Here is a 21396-nt window from a genome sequence, read left to right as displayed (position 1 = left end):
AGAGAGAAAACTTATGACAGAAGATGTTGGATGTAGATGGAGGGGAATGAATTAGGATGAATATGGTGATAAGATGAAATTAATTAACCTTAGAGATTAAGGTAATAAGAACAAACTTATAATTTAATTAGGATGTTTATAAAAAAAAGTAAAGGTAAAATTCTCATTTTATGGTCAAAAACTTACTAAAAAGGAAAGAAAATAATTTGTTGCGAGTAATGTGAAGCAGCCATTTTAGGAAACTGTTGCGAGTAATCCGAAGCGGAGGTAGTATATTTTTTAGGAAACTTTTGTATATATATATATTTTTTGTATTATTATTATTTTATTTTTGTATATATTTTTTGTATATATGACACATTTGTATATATGTCATTATTATTATTATTTTTGTTTCCATGTGTACATTAATGCGAAAAAATTTCGAGGGAGGGAAAGGGTTCCCGACTTATCCCCCTCGAAAAAATAAACAAACTCAAAAAAAAGAAAAAAGAAGGAAAAAGAAAAAGAAAATAAAGAAGTAGGAAAAATAAAAATAAAGAAAAGAAAAAGAAAAAGAAAGTAGGAAGACAATGGAAAAAAAGAAAAAAAGAAAAAAAGAAAATAATATAAGAAAATAAAAGGAAGATAAGAAAGTAGGCAAGAAAAGGGACACAAAGTGTTAGAAGGCAAGTGTATGATTCGTCTTAAGATCTCGTGAAGATTCTGTCATTATATGAGCCAAAATACGGAAATTAACCATAATTACATGCCGCTTCAGGGGAGTCGCGCGCATGTAATTTTTGTTGCGCGCGGGTGTCGCGCGCAACTCAGGAGTTGCGCGCGCCACCTGTCAATGAACTTTCCTTTAATCCAAATTTGCCGAAAATTTGCCCCTCTTGGGTCTATTTAAACGTGGTTTAGTGTAGGCTTTTGATCATATCACATTCATTCTAATAGTAATATAAGAAATTAAAAAGAATTAATCTCTCTAAAATCTTATTCCCTCTCTCTTTATTTTGAACAATGGTGAAGACCTTTGAACAACGTTTGAAGCAATGGGTCACTTCCCTTTCAACCGAGGACAAACTAGCTTTCAAAATTTATCACTTGGACCCTTTATTGAATTATATGCAATTAGTGGTTAACTTTGATTTTCTTCATGCCGCAGTCAACCATTGGGACTCTAACCACCATCTTTTCTTGTTTAGAGGGGATGAAATTTTCCCCCTTCCTGGTGAGTTCGAGGCCTTGCTAGGTTTCCCTACAAACACTATCCCTGTGACTTATTCGCCTACCTTGTCGGATCCCAAACCTATATTCCAAAGAGTTTTTGGTTTGTCCGACAATAATATGACCAACATAGAAACTGAAGAAGGTGTTAATTTAATTCAATTTATTGAACACTTCGTCGCCCCTCGTGACAACATGACTAAACAACGCTTTTAAATTTGTGCTTTATGTTATTGTCTTATTGTTAATTGTTTACTTAGGACAGGCAAAGAATACGGAGATTATTTAATGGTGTCCATAGTAGAGCAAATAGAGGGATGTCATTCACCCGCTCTTTTGGTTTTGGCGGAAACCGTTTTGTGCTTGAATCGCCTTAGAGGAGATCCTAACGAAAATGGTTTCACGGGAAGTCCACTCTTATTACACGCACCTTTTTTTTTGGCGTTTATCAGCGCAAGTCAAGAAGTTGCGCTGGCATGACCAGCGCAATCTTCTTAGTTGCGCGCGGAGGGTACGCGCAACTGATTTAGTTGCGTATGCCACCTGTTAGTGTAATAAATTGCAAAATAATATTTTTTTTTTTTGTTTTTTTTTCAGATTTGGCTCATGGAGCGTTTGCAAATTGTTGATCAGCCTCAAAAACTTGAGGCTAATGGAGTAAAGACATTCCCTAGACGTCGAATCCTTTATAAGCATAAGAATAAAGAGGAACGGACGTCGTTTTTCTGTCATGGGGTTCCTAACATACGGTTTGTGATTCCTTGGTGGAGCATAAATAGTATGATTGGTAATAGTCTCAATAGCCCTTACATTAGGCTTTTAGGCCTATCTAGTACTACTTATATTTTTCCTTGTAGAATGATGAGACAATACGGGATGAGGCAATATATTCCTCCGCAAGATTGTGATGCCCCTAAAGATGTGACTTTTAAACCCGAAAGGATTGCTCGTTGGATGGAATATTGGTCAAGTCTTCTAAGGTGGGTAATACAAAATCCTCCTGCGAGTATTACATTATCTTCCTTTTACAAGGCTTGGATGAATGCGGCGAATAAAGGTGAATTAAACAAGGCTCGATCTCAACTTCAAGCCGCCACCGCGCGCAATCCACCTAAGTCTTTGATGCATTCAACCACTACTACTCCTCCTAGTGGCCAAAACTAAGGAGTGAGAAGAAAATTAGACTTCTCATCCCCTAAGGCTCGTTCGAAGGAAACAAAAAGAATAGCTCCCAACAAACCCGCACAACAAGGTGTGAAAATCAAAGAACCTTCACCAAATACTCGCACGAAAGCTCCAATAGTCAAAGGGAAAGGAAAACAGGTTGCAAAGGCCCCAATCCCAAAATTAAAAAACAATGTTTGGGTGAAAAAGAAGAGTGTAGGGGAAAGCTCCAAGGTTTCTGAAAATTCTGCGATGGAAACTACTCCTCCATCATCTGTAACAATCGAGGACATAGTAAAACCTTAGAGTGTTACACAATTTTACCATTAGTTTTTTTTCGAATAAAGTGTAATCACTACTATATTTTTTTTCGTTTACTATCTAGTTCAATAATGTCTCTCTTTTGAATTTTGAATGAAATAAAATGAGCTTCATATTTTTATATTTTGATGTGACCGAATCATAAAGATTGTCTACGTATTCGCATTACGAAATCAAGTTCTAATTTTTTATTATTTTTTTTATGTGTTTGTTTTTTTTTAATTTTTTTCTTTAATCTCTTAGATAGAAATTAAATGAAAAAATTAATCAAACCTTGTTTAAAAGAATTAAATCAAAGTTTAATTATATTTTCCGAGTATATATTATATTTAAGAAATACCCTTTTTTTTTATCGTAAGTATGATTCGCAACTTCATTCAAATGCAAAAATAATCGGATTCGCAGTTCGTCATAAGGTGGCGCACTCAACTTCTGGAGTTGCGCGAGCCTGTCGCGCGCAAAAAAATTAGTTGCGCGTGACATCCAAGCGCAACTATTCCTGTTGCGCGCGACACCTGTGCTACGAATGTCTCGGAAAAATTTATTTTTAAAAATTCGTATTATTACCCCCTCAAGTGTGAAGATTTTTCGTAATGTTCGAAAAAATTTGAACACTTAGAACAGTTTATTATTTCTAAATTACCCCCCAAGTGTTATGTATTTTTACCTTGTCATTCGATAAAATGCATAACACTTAGAATCTTTCAATTGAATGCTAATTAAAGTTGGTTGTATGAGTGAACGAGTTTTATCCGAATTTCATATGTAATATTTCATAAGGCGATCAATGTTTATTAATTGGCGAATTTCATCTCCTCCAATATCCATTAATCTGACGGCTCCTCCTGACAGGATTTCAATTACGCGATAGGGACCTATCCAATTAGGTTTGAATTGCCCTGTTGGATCGGTTGGTGGACCCCTAACCTCATTTAGTACAAAGTCACCTTCTTTTATATTTCTAGGTTTTACCCTTTTATTAAAATGACGCGCAATGCGCCTTTGGTAGACTTGTACATGATGCAAAGCTCTTAATTGTCTCTCATCGAGGAATAAAAGCTCTTCATACCTTACTCTTATCCATTCAGCTTTCGGTAGCTTACTTTCAAGTACGATGCGTAGGGATGGTATTTCCAGTCATTGGGCCGCATATAAGGCTCAAACCGGGCCCAATTTAGTAAATTTTCCATAACCTCCTCAATATTCATCGGAATTGGGCTTATAATATATCGTTGGAAAGCTCTTCTCAAGCCCCATCCAACTACACTACTATTGGACCCATATCATGGACCAAAAAAACTGGATTGGGTGTTTTCTTAAAATAAGTTTTCAAAAACAGAGAGAAGAGAAAAGAAATTAAAACTATTTGCAACACTAAACATTCCACACTTTTACTTCATTCAATTATGGTTTGACACGAACGGTACTCATCACTGGGTTTGGTTTCGGGGAGACACAAACGGGTGTCTACACAAACACATTCAAACAAATCTTTTTAGATCGAAATACAGTCAAACACAATCAAACAAAGTTTTGTGAATCAAATGAAAGTCAAATACATTCAAAAAAATCTTTTTGATTCGAAATAAAGTCAAACATTTTCAAACAAAGCTTTTTGAATCAAATGAAAATCAAACACATTCAAGCAAAGATTTTTGAATCAAATGAAAGAAAAACACATTCAAATAAATTTTTTTGAATCGAAATAAAGTTAAACACATTCAAACAAAGCTTTTTGAATCAAATGAAAGTTAAACACATTCAAACAAAGCTTTTTGAATCAAATGAAAGTCAAACACATTAAAAAAAATCAAAATACAGTCAAACACATTCAAACAAATCTTTATGAATCAAACGAAAGTCAAACACATTCTAACAATTCTTTTTGAATCGCAAAAAAATAAACACATTTAAACAAAGTTTTTTGAATCAAAAGAAAGTCAAACACATTCAAACAAAGCTATTTGAATCAAATAAAGTCAAACACATTCAAATAAATATTGTTAAATCATATGAAAGTCAAACACATTCAAATATAGCTTTTTGAATCAAATGAAAGTCAAACACATTCAAACAAAGCTTTTTGAATCAAATGAAAGTCAAACACATTCAAATAAATCTTTTTGAATCGAAATAAAGTCAAAGACATTCAAACATAGCCTTTTGAATAAAATGAAAGTCAAACACATTCAAACAAAACTTTTTGAATCAAATAAGAGTCAAACAAATTCAAACAAATCTCTATAGATCAAAATACAGTCAAACACATTCAAACAAAGATTTATGAATCAAAAGAAAGTCAAACACATTCTAACAATTCTTTTTGAATCGAAAAAAAAAAAACACATTTAAAAAAAGTTTTTTGAATCAAAAGAAAGTCAAACACATTCAAAAAAAACTTTTTGAATCAAATAAAAGACAAACACATTCAAACAAAGATTTTTGTATCAAATGAAAGAAAAACACATTCAAATAAATCTTTTTGAATCGAAATAAAGTCAAACACAATCAAACAAAGCTTTTTGAATCAAATGAAAGTTAAACACATTCAAACAAATCTTTTTGAATCAAATGAAAGTCAAACACATTCAAAAAAATCAAAATACAGTCAAACACATTCAAACAAATCTTTATGAATCTAACGAAAGTCAAACACATTCTAAAATTTCTTTTTGAATCGCACAAAAAAAAACACATTTAAACAAAGTTTTTTGAATCAAAAGAAAGTCAAACACATTCAAACAAAGCTTTTTGAATCAAAAATAAGTCAAACACATTCAAATAAATATTGTTAAATCATATGAAAGTCAAACACATTCAAACATAGCTTTTTGAATCAACTGAAAGTCAAACACATTCAAATAAATCTTTTAGAATCGAAATAAAGTCAAAGACATTCAAACATAGCTTTTTGAATAAAATGAAAGTCAAACACATTCAAACAAAGCTTTTTGAATCAAATAAGAGTCAAACAAATTCAAACAAATCTCTTTAGATCAAAATACAGTCAAACACATTCAAACAAAGATTTATGAATCAAAAGAAAGTCAACACATTCTAACGATTCTTTTTGAATCGAAATAAAATAAAACACATTTAAATAAAGTTTTTTTAATCAAAAGAAAGTCAAACACATTCAAACAAAACTTTTTGAATCAAATAAAAGACAAACACATTCAAACAAATATTTTTAAATCATATGAAAGTCATACACATTCAAACATAGCTTTTTAAATCAAATGAAAAACAAACAAATTCAAACAAAGCTTTTTGAATCAAATGAAAGTCAAACACATTCAAATAAATCTTTTTGAATCGAAATAAAGTCAAACACATTCAAACAAAGCTTTTTGAATCAAATGTAAGTCAAACACATTCAAACAAAGCTTTTTGAATCAAATGAAAGTTAAACACATTCAAAAGAAGCTTTTTGAATTAAATGAAAGTCAAACACATTCGAACTAATTTTTTTGGATCGAAATACAATCAAACACATTCGAACTAATCTTTTTGAATCGTAATAAAGTCAAACACATTCAAACAAAGCTTTTTGAATCAAATGAAAGTCAAACACATTCATATAAATATTTTTGAATCGAAATAAAGTCAAGCACATTCAAAAAATGCTTTTTAAATCAAATGAAAGTCAAACACATTCAAACAAAGATTTTTGAATAAAATGAAAGTCTAACAAATTCAAACAAAGCTTTTTGAATCAAATGAAAGTAAAACACATTCAAGCAAAGATTTTTGAATCAAATGAAAGAAAAATACATTCAAATAAATCTTTTTGAATCGTAATAAAGTCAAACACATTCAAACAAAGCTTTTTGAATCAAATGAAAGTTAAACACATTCAAGCAAAGATTTTTGAATGAAATGAAAGAAAAACAAATTCAAATAATCTTTTTGAATCGAAATAAAGTCAAACACATTCAAACAAAGCTTTTTGAATCAAATGAAAGTCAAACACATTCAAACAAATCTTTTTAGGTTGAAATACAATCAAATTCATTAAAACATAGCTTTTTTAATCAAATGAAAGTCAAACACATTTAAACAAAGATTTTTGAATAAGATGAAAGTTAAACACATTCAAATAAATCTTTTTGAATCGAAATAAAGTCAAGCACATTCAAACAAAGCTTTTTAAATCAAATGCAAGTCAAACACATTCAAACAAAGCTTTTTGAATCAAATGAAAGTCTAACACATTCAAACAAAGCTTTTTGAATCAAATGATAGTGAAACACATTCAAGCAAAGATTTTTGAATCAAATGAAAGAAAAACACATTCAAATAAATCTTTTTGAATCGAAATAAAGTCAAACACATTCAAACAAAGCTTTTTGAATCAAATGAAAAAATATCTTTTTGAATCGACATAAAGTATAACACATTCAAACAAATAAAACATTTTGAATCAAATGAAAGGCAAACACATTCAAACAATTCTTTTTAAATCATTTGAAAGTCAAGAGTATTCAAACATAGCTTTTTGAATCAAATGAAAGTCAAACAAATTCAAACAAAGCTTTTTGAATCAAATGAAAGTAAAACACATTCAAACAATTTTTTTTAGATCGAAATACAGTCAAACACATTCAAAAAAAGCTTTATGAATCAAAAGAAATTCAAACACATTCTAACAATTCTTTTTGAATAGAAAGAAAATAAAACACATTCAAACAAAGCATTTTGAATCAAGTTAAAGTCAAACACATTCAAACATAGGTTTTTGAATAAAATGAAAGTCAAACACATTCAAACAAAGCTTTTTGAATCAAATGAAAGTCAAACACATTCAAACAAATATTTTTAAATCATATGAAAGTCAAACACATTCAAACATGGCTTTTTGAATCAAATAAAAGTCAAACACATTTAAACAAAGCTTTTTTAATAACATGAAAGTAAAACACATTCAAATAAATCTTTTTGAATCGAAATAAAGTCAAGCACATTCAAACAAAGCTTTTTAAATCAAATGAAATTCAAACACATTCAAACAAGCTTTTTGAATCAAATGAAAGTCTAACACATTCAAACAAAGCTTTATGAATCAAAAGAAAGTCAAAAACATTCTAACACATCTTTTTCAATCGAAAAAAAGTAAAACACATTCAAACAAATTTTTTTAATCGAAAGAAAGTCAAACACATTCAAACAAAGCTTTTTGAATCAAATGAAAGTCAAACACATTCAACCAAAGCTTTTTGAATCAAATGAAAGTCAAACACATTCAAATAAAGCTTTTTGAATCAAAAGAAATTCAAACACAATCAAACAAAGCTTTTTGAATAAAAATAAAGTCAAACAAACTCATACATAGCTTTTTGAATCAAATAAAAGTCAAACATATTCAAACAAAGCTTTTTGAATAAAATGAAAATTAAAGACATTCTAACAAATCATTTTAGATCGAAATACAGTCAAACACATTCAATTAAAGCTTTATGAATCATAAGAAAGTCAAACACATTTTAACTATTCTTTTTGAATCGATAAAAAGTAAAACACATTCAAACAAAGTTTTTTTAATTAAAAGAAAGTCTAACACATTCAAACAAAGCTTTCTGAATCAAATGAAAGTCAAACACATTCAAACAAACCTTTTTAGATCGAAATATAGTCAAACACAATCAAACAAAGCTTTTAGAATCAAATGAAAGTCAAACACATTCAAATAAATCTTTTTGAATCGAAATAAAATCAAACACATTCAATCAAAGCTTTTTGAATCAAAAGAAGGTCAAACACATTCAAACAAAGGTTTTTGAATAAAATGAAAGTTAAACACATTCAAACAAAGATTTTTGAATCAAATGAAAGTCAAACACATTCAAACTAATCTTTTTGGATCGAAATACAGTCAAACACATTAAAAAAAAAGCTTAATGAATCAGAAGAAAGTCAAACATATTTAAACAAATGTTTTTGAATCAAAAGAAAGTCAAACACATTTAAACAAAGCTTTTTGAATCAAATGAATGTCAAACACATTCAAACAAATCTTTTTATATCAAATAAAAGTCAAACACATTCAAACATAGCTTTTTTAATCAAATGAAAGTCAAACATATTCAAATAAAGCTTTTTTAATCAAATGAAAGTCAAACACATTCAAACAAAGCTTTTTGAATAAAATGAAAGTAAAAAACATTCAAACAAATCTTTTTAGATTGAAATACAATCAAACACATTCAACTAATGCTTTATGAATCAAAAGAAAGTCAAACACATTCTAACAATTCTTTTTAAATCGAAAAAAAAGTAAAACACATTCAAACAAAGGTTTTTGATTCATAAGAAAGTCAAACACATTCAAACAAAGCTTTTTGAACCAAAAGAAAGTCAAACACATTCTAACAAAGCTTTTTGAATAAAATGAAAGTCAAACACATTAAAACAAAGCTTTTTAAATCAAAAGAAAATCAAACACAATCAAACAAAGGTTTTTGAATCAAAATAAAGTCAAACAAATTCAAACAAATCTCTTTAGATCAAAATACAGTCAAACACATTAAAACAAAGCTTTATGAATCAAAAGAAAATCAAACACATTCTAACAATTTTTTTTTAATCGAAAAAAAATAAAACACATTTAAACAATGTTTTTTGAATCAAAAGAAAGTCAAACACATTCAAACAAAGATTTTTGAATCAAATAAAAGTCAAACACATTCAAACAAATATTTTTGATTCATATGAAAGTCAAACACATTCAAACATAGCTATTTGAATCAAATGAAATTCAAACACATTCAAACAAAGATTTTTGAATCAAAAGAAAGTCTAACACATTTAAATAAATCTTTTTGAATCGAAATGTAGTCAAACACATTCAAACAAAGCTTTTTAAATCAATTGAAAGTCTAACACATTCAAACAAAGCTTTTTAAATCAAATGAAAGTTAAACACATTCAAACAAAGCTTTTTGAATCAACTGAAAGTCAAACACATTAAAAAAAGCTTTTCGAATCTAATGAAAGTCAAACACATTCAAACAAATATTTTTAAATCATATGAAAGTTCAACACATTTAAACGAAGCTTTTAGTATCAAATGAAAGTCCAACACATTCAAACTAACCTTTTTGGATCGAAATACAGTCAAACACATTCAAAAGAAGCTTAATGAATCAAAAGAAAGTCAAACACATTCAATAAATGTTTTAGAATAACAAGAAAGTCAAACACATTTAAACAAAGCTTTTTTAATCAAATGAAAGTCAAACACATTCAAACAAATCTTTTTAAATCAAATGAAAGTCAAACACATTCAAACAATGCTTTTTGAATCAAATGAAAATCAAACACATTCAAACAAAGCATTTTGAATTAAATGAAAGTCAAAAACATTCAAAAAAATCTTTTAGAATCGAATTAAAGTCTAACACAATCAAATAAAGCTTTTTGAATCAATTGAAAGCAAACGCATTCAAACAAAGCTTTTTGAATCAAATGAAAGTCAAACTCATTCAAACAAATCTTTTTAGATCGAAATACAGTCAAACACATTCAAACAAAGCTTTATGAATCAAAAGAAAGTCAAACACATTCTAATAATTCTTTTTTAATCGAAAAAAAGTAAAACACATTCAAACAAAGGTTTTTGAATCAAAAGAATGTCAAACACATTCAAACAAAGCTTTTTGAATCAAATTAAAGTCAAACACATTCTAAAAAATCTTTTTGAATCAAAATAAAGTCAAACACATTCAAATAAAGCTTTTTGAATCAAATGAAAGTCAAACACATTCAAACAATTCTTTTTAGATCGAAATACAGTCAAACACATTGAAAAAATCTTTTTGAATCGAAATAAAGTAAAACACATTAAAACAAAGCTTTTTGAATCGAAATAATGTCAAACACATACAGACAAAGGTTTTTGAATCGAAAGAAATTCAAACACATTCAAAAAAGCTTTTTGAATTAAAAGCAATTCAAAAACATTCAAACAAAGCATTTTGAATCAAATGAAAGTCAAACACATTCAAACAAAGCTTTTTGAATAAAACGAAAGTTAAACACATTCAAACAAATCTTTTTAGATCGAAAAATAGTGAAACACATGCAACTAAAGCTTTATGAATCAAAAGAAAGACAAACACATTCTAACAATTTTTTTTGAATCGATAAAAAGTAAAACACATTCGAACAAAGTTTTTTGAATCAAAAGAAAGTCAAACACATTCAAACAAAGCTTTTTGAATAAATGAAAGTCAAACACATTCAAACAAATATTTTTAAATCATATGAAAGTCAATCATATTCAAACATTACTCTTTGATTCAAATGAAAGTTAAATACATTCTAACAAAGCTTTTAGAATCAAATGAAAGTCAAACACATTCAAATAAATCTTTTAGAATCCAAATAAAGTCAAACACATTCAAACAAAGCTTTTTAAATCAAATGAAAGTCAGACACATTCAAACAAACCTTTTTGAATCAAATGAAAGTCAAACACATTCAAACTAATCTTTTTGGATCGAAATACAGTCAAACACATTAAAAAAAGCTTAATGAATCAAAAGAGTCAAACATATTCAAACAAATGATTTGAAATCAAAATAAAGTCAAACACATTTAAACAAAGCTTTTTGAATCAAATAAAAGTCAATCATATTCAAACATAGCTTTTTGAATCAAATGAAAGTCAAACACATTCAAACAAACCTTTTTTAATCAAATGAAAGTCAAACACATTGAAACAAAGCTTTTTGAATTAAAAGAAAGTCAAACACTTTCAAACAAAGCTTTTTGAATCAAATGAAAGTTAAACTCATTCAAACAAAGGTTTTCAAATCAAATGAAAGTCAAATACATTCAAACTAAGCTTTTTGAATCAAATGAAAGTCAAACACGTTTAAACAAATCTTTTTAGATTGAAATACAGTCAAACACATTCAAACAAAGCTTTTTGAATCAGATGAAAGTCAAACACGTTAAAACAATTTTTTTTTAGATTGAAATACAGTCAAACACTTTCTAACAATTCTTTTTGAATTGAAAAAATGTAAAACACATTCAAACAAATGTTTTTGAATCAAAAGAAAGTCTAACACATTCAAACAAAGCTTTTTGAATAAAAAGAAAGTCAAACACATTCAAACAAAGCTTTTTGAATCAAAATAAAGTCAAACACATTCAAACAAAGAGTTTGAATCAAAAGAAAGTCAAACACATTCAAACAAAGCTTTTTGAATCAAAATAAAGTCAAAGACATTAAAACATAGGTTTTTGAATCAAATAAAAGTCAAACACAATCAAATAAATATTTTTAAATCATATGAAAGTCAAACACTTTCAAACATAGCTTTTTGAATCAAATGAAAGTCAAACACATTCAAGCAAAGCTTTTTGAATCAAATGAAAGTCAAACACATTCAAACAAATATTTTTAAATCATTTAAAAGTCAAACACATTCAAACATAGCTTATTGAATCAAATGAAAGTCAAACACATTCAACCAAAGCTTTTTGAATCAAATGAAAGTCAAACACAATCAAACAAATATGTTTATATCATATGAAAGTCAAACACTTTCAAACATAGCTTTTTGAATCAAATGAAAGTCAAACACATTCAAACAAAGCTTTTTGAATCAAATGAAAGTCAAACACATTCAAACAAATATTTTTAAATTATTAGAAAGTCAAACACATTCAAACATAGCTTTTTGAATAAAATGAAAGTCAACACATTCAAAGAAAGCTTTTTAAATCAAATAAAAGTCAAACACATTCAAATAAATCTTTTTTAATCGAAATAAAGTCAAACACATTAAAACATAGCTTTTTGAATCAAATGAAAGTCAAACACATTGAAACAAAGCTTTTTGAATCAAATAAAGTTAAACAAATTCAAACAAAGATTTTTTAATCAAATGAAAGTCAAACACATTCAAACTAATCTTTTTGGATCGAAATACAGTCTAACACATTCAAACAAAGCTTTATGAATCAAAAGAAAGTCAAACACAGTCTAACAATTCTTTTTGAATTAAAAAAATGTAAAACACATTCAAACAAAGGTTTTTGAATAAAAAAAAAGTCAAACACATTCAAACAAAGCTTTTGGAATCAAATGAAAGTCAAACACATTCTAAAAAATCTTTTTGAATCAAAATAAAGTCAAACACATTAAAACAAAGCTTTTTGAATCAAATGAAAGTCAAACACATTCAAACAAATCTTTTTAGATCGTTATACTGTCAAACACATTCAAACAAAGTTTTTTGAATTAAAATAAAGTCAAACACATTCAAACAAAGCTTTGTGAATCGAAATAATGTCAAACACATTCAAACAAAGGTTTTTGAAACAAAAGAAATTCAAACACATTCAAAAAAGCTTTTTGAATAAAAAAAAATTCAAACACAACCAAACAAAGCTTTTTGAATCAAATGAAAGTCAACACATTCAAACAAAGCTTTTTGAATCAAATGAAAGTTGAACACATTCACACATAGCTTTTTGAATCAAATGAAAGTCAAACACATTCAAACTAATCTTTTTGGATCGATATACAGTCAAACACATTAAAAAAAAGCTTAATGAATCAAAAGAAAGTCAAACACATTCAAACAAATGTTTTTGAATCAAAAGAAAGTCAAACACATTTAAACAAAGCTTTTTGAATCAAATGAAAGTCAAACACATTCAAACAAATCTTTTTAAATCAAATAAAAGTCAAACACATTCAAACAAAGTTTTTTTAATCAAATGAAAGCCAAACCCATTCTAACAAATCTTTTTAAATCAAATGAAAGTCAAACACGTTTAAACATAGCTTTTTGAATCAAATGAAAGTCAAACGCATTCAAACAAAGCTTTTTGAATTAAATGAAAGTAAAAAACATTCAAAAAAATCTTTTTGAATCGAAATAAAGTCAAACACATTAAAAAAAACTTTTTGAATCAAATGAAAGTGAAATACATTCAAACAAAGCTTTTTGAATCAAATGAAAGTCAAACACATTCAAACAAATCTTTTTAGATCGAAATACAGTGAAACACATTCAAAAAAAGCTTTATGAATAAAAAGAAACTCAAACACATTCTAACAATTCTTTTTGAATCAAAAAAAAGTGAAACACATTCAAACAAAGGTTTTTGTATCAAAAGAAAGTCAAACACATTCAAACAAAGCTTTTTGAATCAAATGAAAGTCAAACACATTCTAAAATATCTTTTTGAATCAAAATAAAGTCAAACACATTTAAACAAAGCTTTTTGATTCAAATGAAAGTCAAACACATTTAAACAAATCATTTTAGATCGAAATACAATCAAACACATTCAAACAAAGCTTTTTGAATCGAAATAAAGTCAAACACATTCAAACAAAGCTTTTTGAATCGAAATAAAGTCAAACACATTCAAACAAATCTTTTTGAATCAAAAGAAATTCAAACACATTCAAAAAAGCTTTTTGAATCATAAGAAATTCAAACACATTCAAACAAAGCTTTTTGAATCAAATAAAAGTCAAACACATTTAAACAAAGCTTTTTAAATAAAATGTAAGTTAAACACTTTCAAACAAAACTTTTTAGATTGAAATACAGTCAAACACTTTCAATTAAAGCTTTATGAATCAAAAGAAAGTCAAACACATTCTAACAATTCTTTTTGAATCAATAAAAAGTAAAACATATTCAAACAAAGTGTTTTGAATCAAAAGTAAGTCAGACACAATCAAACAAAGCTTTTTGAATCAAATGAAAGTCAAACACATTCAAACAAATATTTTTAAATAATATGAAAGTCAAACACATTCAAACATAGCTTTTTGAATCAAATGAAAGACAAACACATTCAAACAAAGCTTTTAGAATCCAAATACAGTCAAACACATTGAAACAAAGCTTTTTAAATCAAATGAAAGTCAAACACATTCAAATAAAGCTTTTTAAATCAAATGAAAGTTAAACACACTCAAATATAGCTTATTGAATCAAATGAAAGTCAAACAAATTCAAACTAATTTTTTTGAATCGCAATACAGTCAAACACATTAAAAAAAAGCTTAATGAATCGAAAGAAAGTCAAACACATTTAAACAAATGATTTTGAATCAAATGAAAGTCAAACACATTTAAACAAAGCTTTTTGAATCAAATAAAAGTCAAACACATTCAAACAAATCTTTTTACATCAAATAAATGTCAAATGCATTTAAACAAAGCATTTTGAATCAAATGAAAGTTAAACACATTCAAACAAAGATTTTTTAATCAAATGAAAGTCAAACACATTCAAACTAATCTTTCTGGAACGATATACAGTCGAACACTTTCAAACAAAGCTTTTTGAATCAAAATAAAGTCAAACAAACTCATACATAGCTTTTTGAATCAAATGAAAGTCAAACACATTCAAACAAAGCTTTTTGAATCAAATGAAAGTCAAACACATTCAAACAAATCTTTTTAGATCGTAATACAGTCAAACACATTTAAACAAAGTTTTTTGAATAAAAATAAAATTAAACACATTCAAACGAAGCATTGTGAATCGAAATAATGTCAAACACATTCAAACAAAGGTTTTTTAAACAAAAGAAATTCAAACACATTCAAAAAAGCTTTTTGAATCAAAAGAAATACAAACACATTCAAACAAAGCTTTTTGAATCAAATGAAAGTCAAACACATTCAAACAAACTTTTTGAAACAAATGAAAGTTGAACACAATCACACATAGCTTTTTGAATCAAATGAAAATCAAACACATTCAAATAATCTTTTTGAATCGAAATACAGTCAAACACATTAAAAAAAGCTTATTGAATCAAAAGAAAGTCAAACACATTCAAACAAATGTTTTTGAATCAAAAAAAAGTCAAACACATTTGAACAAAGATTTTTGAATCAAATGAAAGTCAAACACATTCAAACAAATCTTTTTAAATTAAATAAAAGTGAAACACATTCAAACAAAGTTTTTTGAATTAAATGAAAGTCAAACACATTCAAACAAAGCTTTTTAAATCAAATGAAAGTCAAACACATTCAAACAAAGCTTTTTGAATCAAATGAAAGTCAAACACATTCAAACAAAGCTTTTTGAATCAAATGAAAGTCAAACACATTCAAACAAATCTTTTTAGATCGAAATACAGTCAAACACATTCAAACAAACCTTTATAAATCAAAAGAAATTCAAACACATTCTAACAATTCTTTTTGAATCGAAAAAAAGTGAAACACATTCAAACAAAGGTTTTTGAATCTAAAGAAAGTCAAACACATTCAAACAAAGCTTTTTGAATCAAATGAAAGTCAAACACATTTAAACAAAGCTTTTTGAATTACATGAAAGTCAAACACATTCAAACAAATCTTTTTAGATCGAAATACAGTCAAACACATTCAAACAAACCTTTTTGAATCGAAATAAAGTCAAACACATTCAAACAAAGCTTTTTAAATTGAAATAAAGTGAAACACATTCAAACAAATCTTTTTGAATCAAAAGAAATTCAAACACATTCAAAAAAGCTTTTTGAATAAAAAAAAAATTCAAACACATTCAAACAAAGCTTTTTGAATCAAATGAAAGTCAAACACATTCAAACAAAACTTTTTAGATTGAAATACAGTCAAACACAATCAATTAAAGCATTGTGAATCAAAAGAAAGGCAAACACATTATAATAATTCTTTTTGAATCAATAAAAAGTAAAACATATTTAAACAAACTTTTTTGAATCAAAAGTAAGTCAAACACAATCAAACAAAGCTTTTTGAATCTAATGAAAGTCAAACACATTTAAACAAATATTTTTAGATCATATGAAAGTCAAACACATTCAAACATAGCTTTTTGAATCAAATGAAAGTCAAACACATTCATACAAAGCTTTTAGAATCAAATGAAAGTCAAACACATTCAAATAAATCTTTTAGAATCCAAATAAAGTCAGAGACATTGAAACAAAGCTTTTTAAATCAAATTAAAATCAAACACATTCAAACAAATCTTTTTGAATCAAATGAAAGTTAAACACACTCAAACATAGCTTTTTGAATCAAATGAAAGTCAAACACATTCAAACTAATCTTTTTGAATCGCAATACAGTTAAACACATAAAAAAAAAGCTTAATGAATCAAAAGAAAGTCAAACATATTCAAACAAATGATTTTGAATCAAAAGAAAGTCAAACAAATTTAAATAAAGGTTTTTGAATCAAATGAAAGTCAAACACATTCAAACAAATCTATTTAAATCAAATAAAAGTCAAATACATTCAAACAAAAGTTTTTTGAATCAAATGAAAGTCAAACACATTCAAACAAATCTTTTTAAATCAAATGAAAGTCAAACACATTCAAACATAGCTTTTTGAATCAAATGAAAGTCAAACACATTCAAACAAAGCCTTTTGAATTAAATGAAAGTAAAAAACATTCAAAAAAATCTTTTTGAATCAAAATAAAGTCAAACACATTCAAACAAAGCTTTTTGAATCAAATGAAAGTCAAACACATTCAAACAAAGATTTTTGAATTAAATTAAAGTCAAACACATTCAATCAAATCTTTTTAGATCGAAATACAGACAAACTCATTCAAACAAAGCTTTATGAATCAAAAGAAATTCGAACACATTCTAACAATTCTTTTTGAATCGAAATAAAGTGAAACACATTCAAACAAAGGTTTTTGAATCAAAAGAAAGTCAAACACATTCAAACAAGGCTTTTTGAATCAAATGAAAGTCAAACACATTCTAAAATATCTTTTTGAATCAAAATAAAGTCAAACACATCTAAACAAAGCTTTTTGAATCAAATGAAAGTCAAACACATTCAAACAAATCTTTTTAAATCGAAATACAGTCAAACACATTTAAATTAACCTTTTTGAATCGAAATAAAGTCAAACACATTCAAACAAATATTTTTAAATCATATGAAAGTCAAACACATTCAAACATAGCTTTTTGAATCAAATGAAAGTCAAACACATTCATATAAAGCTTTTAGAATCAAATGAAAGTCAAACAAATTCAAATAAATCTTTTAGAATCCAAATAAAGTCAAACACATTGAAACAAAGCTTTTTAAATCAAATGAAAGTCAGACACATTCAAACAAAGCTTTTTGAATCAAATGAATGTTAAACACACTCAAACATAGCTTTTTGAATCAAATGAAAGTCAAACACATTCAAACTACTCTTTTTGAATCGCAATACTGTCAAACACATTGAAAAAAAAAAGCTTAATGACTCAAAATAAAATCAAACACATTCAAACAAATGATTTTGAATCAAAAGAACGTCAAACACATTTAAACAAAGCTTTTTGAATCAAAAGAAAGTCAAACACATTTAAACAAAGCTTTTTGAATCTAAAGAAAGTCAAACACATTCAAACAAATCTTTTTAAATTAAATAAAAGTCAAACACATTCAAACATAGCTTTTTGAATCAAATGAAAGTCAAACACATTCAAACAAAGCTTTTTTAATCAAATGAAAGTCAAACACATTCAAACAAAGCTTTTTGAATCAAATGAAAGTCAAACACGTTCAAACAAATCTTTTTAGATCGAAATTTAGTCAAACACATTCAAACAAAGCTTTATGAATCAAAAGAAAGTCAAGCCCATTCTAACAATTCTTTTTTAATCGAAAAAAAGTAAAACACATTCAAACAAAGTTTTTTGAATCAAAGGAAAGTCAAACATATCCAAATAAAGCTCTTTTAATCAAAAGAAAGTGAAACACATTCAAACAAAGTTTTTTGAATCAAAATAAAGTGAAAGACATTTAAACATAGAGTTTCGAATTTAATGAAAGTCAAACAAATTCAAACAAAGCTTTTTGAATCAAATAAGAGTCAAACACATTCAAACAAATCTTTTTAGATCAAAATATAGTCAAACACATTCAAATAAAGCATTATGAATTTAAAGAAAGTCAAACACATTCTTACAATTCTTTTTGAATCGAAAAAAAGTAAAACACATTCAAACAAAGGTTTTTGAATCAAAAGAAAGTCAAATACATTCAAACAAAGCTTTTTGAATCAAATGAAGTCAAACACATTCAAACAAATCTTTTTAGATCGAAATACAATCAAACACATTTAATAAAAAGCTTTTTGAATCAAATGAAAGTGAAACACATTCAAACAAATATTTTTAAATCATATGAAAGTCAAACACATTCAAACATAGCTTTTTGAATCAAATGAAAGTCAAACACATTCAAACAAAGCTTTTTGAAATAAATGAAAGTAAAAAACATTCAAAAAAATCTTTTTAATCGAAATAAAGTCAAACACATTCAAACTAAGCTTTTTGAGTTAAATGAAAGTCAAACACATTGAAAGAAATATTTTTAGATCGAAATACTGTCAAACACATTCATACAAAGCTTTTTGAAAAAAAGAAAGTCAAACACATTCAAACATAGCTTTTTGAATCAAATGAAAGTCAAACACATTCAAGCAAATCTTTTTAAATCAAATGAAATTCAAACACATTCAAACATAGATTTTTGAATAAAATGAAAGTCAAACACATTCAAACAATCTTTTTGAATTAAATGAAAGTAAAAAAACATTAAAAAAAATCTTTTTGAATCGAAATAAAGTCAAACACATTCAAACAAAGCTTTTTGAATCAAATGAAAGTCAAACACATTTAAACAAATCTTTTTAGATCGAAATACAGTCAAACACATTCAGACAAAGGTTTCTGAATCAATAGAAAGTCAAACACATTCAAACATAGCTTTTTGAATCAAATGAAATTCAAATACATTTAAACAAATCTTTTTAAATCAGATGAAATTCAAACACATTCAAACACAGCTTTTGGAATCAAATGAAAGTCAAACACATTCAAACAAAGCTTTTGGAATCAAATGAAAGTCAAACACATTCAAACAAAGCTTTTTGAATCAAATGAAAGTCAAACACATTCAAACAAATCTTTTTGGATCGAAATACAGTCAAACACATTCAAACAAAGCTTTATGAATCAAAAGAAAGTCAACCACATTCAAACAATTATTTTTTAATCGAAATAAAGTAAAACACATTCAATTAAAACTTTTGAATCAAAAGAAAGTCAAACACATTCAAACAAAGCTTTTTGAATCATATGAAAGTCAAACATATTCTAACATAGCTTTTTGAATCAAATGAAAGGTAAACACATTCAAACAAAGCTTTTTGAATCAAATAATAGTCAAACACATTCAAATAAATCTTTTTGAATCGAAATAAAGTCAAAGACATTCAAACAAAGCTTTTTGAATAAAAGGAAAGTCAAACACATTCAAACAGAGCTTTTTGAATCAAATGAAAGTCAAACACATTCAAGCATAGCTTTTTGAATCAAATTAAAGTCAAACACATTTAAACAAAGCTTTTAATCAAATGAAAGTCAAACACATTCTAATAAATCATTTTTAATTGAAATAAAGTCAAACACATTTAAATAAAGCTTTTTGAATCAAATGAAAGTCAAACACATTCAAACAAATCTTTTTAGATCCAAATACAGTCAAACACATTGTTTGGTATTGTTGTTGTTTTTGGTGTTTTTGTCCCTTGGGAGAGTTACGTCACGAAGTCTGATCCAGCTGAGCTGTACCTGCAAAATAACGGAGACTCCGGGTGGTTGGAGCTCCGCCTCCGACGGTCAAGTTAGTAACTTGAAACGGAATAAAGTGAACGGAAATTTAGGTGGGTATCTGCTCGGATTCCTAGCTCAGGTCTTTCTCTGATGTGAGAGAATAAATGTGTAATAAATGATTGAATGTGTCCCCAAAATGGGGAAATATCTTCCTATTTATAAGGTCGTTGGAGAATGTGCCCCTACCTAGGTCACTTGACCTAGATTTTAGTGGGCTGCGCCGTTTTACGGCGATCCAAGGAATTTGGGCCCTTGAAGGCCGCCATTTTAGAGGCATATATGAGGGCGCCAAGTGTCAAGAGGATGTTGAGCCACATGGGCCATCATGAGCTCGACACGTGGCGACCTCTTATTGGTCCACGTGTCTAGGGTAAAAATACCCTAAACATTTGCCCCTCACAGGTCGCACGTGCATATCACGTGGGGCCTGTGACACGTGTCCACCTTTCATAGGTGAACAGTAACGGGTAAAATTTTTGAATTTCAAATCAAAAATTTTTCCCCCACTTTTACTTTCTATAAATAGAAAGTTACCCCCCTCCTTTTCACACCTTACGTTCACATTGACTTTTTAGAGAGAGAAAAAGAGGGATTCTAGAGACAGATTTCTCTGCTCCCGCCTACATCACAGCAAGTTTCAAGCTTCCGAGTGCTAGCAGTACATTACCCGGTTCACCGGATGTAGCGGTTTTCAGATTTCCAGAGTAAAAGCAAGGTAACCGCCTGTACCATTTTAGCTTTTCTCCCATTCAATTTGTATACCATTTTTTCCGCCTGTATACCCGGCTTTTTTAGAGAATATAAATGAGTTCCCAATCCACCCACTGGGCACTGCCTAGGACACTTAGCCGATCCCCCGGAACGGCTGAGTCTAGAACAGGGGGTGCCTCTTCTGGACTGTCGGAACCAATATGCTCATCTCCGAATTCCTCCCTCTCTGGGTCTATGAAGGACACAATGGCCAGAACGAAACAGATGGCCAGGCGGTCTAAGAGCCGGCGCACTATGAGAGTGCCAGCCGATGAGGTTTTCC

This window comes from Chenopodium album, chromosome 2 (genome assembly GCF_948465745.1).
Source record: "Chenopodium album chromosome 2, dcCheAlbu1.1, whole genome shotgun sequence".
Taxonomy (NCBI): Eukaryota; Viridiplantae; Streptophyta; class Magnoliopsida; order Caryophyllales; family Amaranthaceae; genus Chenopodium; species Chenopodium album.
The sequence above is the reverse complement of the archived record's forward strand: the minus strand, read 5'-3'. Positions refer to the sequence as shown.